Raw genomic sequence first — 2,019 nt, forward strand, 5'->3', positions numbered from 1 at the left:
ACCTCAACCTTATGCATCAGTTCAAGGGGTCACACATTCCCTCAAAGGTAAGCAAGGAACAAGGTAATCAATGCATCTTTGGACATCATCCCATGTGTGCTTCACTCCATGTCGATAGATATTCTTGCATATGTTACCTTTTGCTTTGGTACTAACCCATGTAGGTGAGAAGTGTATGAAAACAACAAGGATTGCTCCCAACTCAAGATGGTCTTCATCAACATTGAGTATCCACCACTACTTCACCTACTTGAAGTCTTCCACGACAAAATTCAAGGTTAGTTGATCCCTCTTTATGGGGATATCATATCAAGGCGGAGCTTTACTCTAAGACTTTAGTATAAGCATCTCCTAAGCATATGAACACATTAATGCTTATGTAAAAGTGGTAACCCCACTTGTGCTTAACAATGAGTATGACCTATGATCAAGTATTCTTGCTTGATTTATATGTCAATATACTCATATATAGATGACTTTGTCATCGCCCAAGTGCTTGATAGCTGCTAGGATGTTTGTGCATGTTCACCATGGTTGTATCATCATTCCTATTGTGTTAGTATGTTGGTCTGCATGTATTTAATCATTCGAGGACATCCAATTGTTGTTATTTGGCTTTTGTTTATCTTTTACCAATTGGATGGACAAGAATGCCTAGGACCCTTCTCTAGCTATCTATGCTATATCATCTCAAGTTCTATTCATGCTTCATCACAAAACTTGAACAAGCACTTGTCGATCCCTCTGTGTGAAGGTGCACTCGGAGTTCCATATCGTCAAAGGCTGCCTTCCAAAACCTCTTCGAAAAACTTGGTGTGACCAACTCCACAAACTCGGAGCCACTGATTTTCCAAAGTTGATCAGAATTTCTCATCTCGGTACCACCGAAATCGCCAACTCGGTTACACCGAGTTTCCCTGTCTACTAACAGTTGAGGAACTCGGTGCCACTAATTTTGCCATCTTGGTGACACCGACAGCGCATGAGTATATATACTTGCGGACCAGACCTTTTGATTTCACATCTTCAAAACGGTTTGTTCCCAAACCCTCGTTGCCCCCCGAGACTCCAAGTCATCGCCTTGACTCCCCGAGCGTCGCCGCTGGTATGACTCGTTGTCGTCGACAAAATCTGCTCCGTCATCATCGTCGTAGCCAAACCGCCATCGAGCTAGGGTACGGTTTGATCCCCTTTGCGTTCCTCGTCTGATTCACACACATTGGATCTTTTATTCTTCTTTCCACATTGTGCAAACCTCCTGTCCAGCAGATAAAATCATTAGATTAGGAGAAGTAGGAAATTTTGGATCTGATCTAGGGCAGTATGCAACTCGGTGAGACCGAGTTTGAAAAATCGGTTCCACTGATTCTTCTTTTAGGGTTCCTGAGAAGCAACTCGGTGAAACAGAGCAACTAGTTTTGGTGCCACCAAAAATGACTGCCAAGTTTCTGTTAAGCGAGTCTGTTTTCTCGGTGACTCCGAAAATGCCAACTCGGTGCCACCGATTTACATCCTGCAGAAGATCATACCCTAAGTTTCAGACTTCAAATTTTCAAAAAATATCTGAATTTTGTGATCCTCATCCAGTCTACCTTTCCTATATCCACTTCACAGGTTCTGTTGTTTGCTGTTGTGCTTGTCTGTCAGTATGTTAGGATCAGATGACAGCCAAAATGACTTAAGAGAGCAAAGTGTTGAGTTGGATGTTGGCACTAGTCCAGAGAAGTCTACTTCAGACCCAAGTTATCCCAGTTCCCATGGCTTGCCCAAAGCAGCCACCTAGCATGGAGAAGAACATTAAAGAAATCATGCAAAATCAGAAGAGTCTTGAGAGGGTTGTGGAGACAAGGTTCCACAACATGGATGTGAAGGTAACTGAGTTGACCACCATTGTGAGACAGCTTCAACATGAAGTTGACTCTGTGGAGATTCCACGCTCAGTGAATGAAGGTGAAGATGATGATGATGATGATGATGACGAGCATGAGTCTCCTCCTCCCACTACTACTAGGTTCAGCA

The sequence above is a fragment of the Hordeum vulgare genome, chromosome 2H (assembly GCF_904849725.1).
Source record: "Hordeum vulgare subsp. vulgare chromosome 2H, MorexV3_pseudomolecules_assembly, whole genome shotgun sequence".
In the NCBI taxonomy this organism is placed as follows: domain Eukaryota; kingdom Viridiplantae; phylum Streptophyta; class Magnoliopsida; order Poales; family Poaceae; genus Hordeum; species Hordeum vulgare.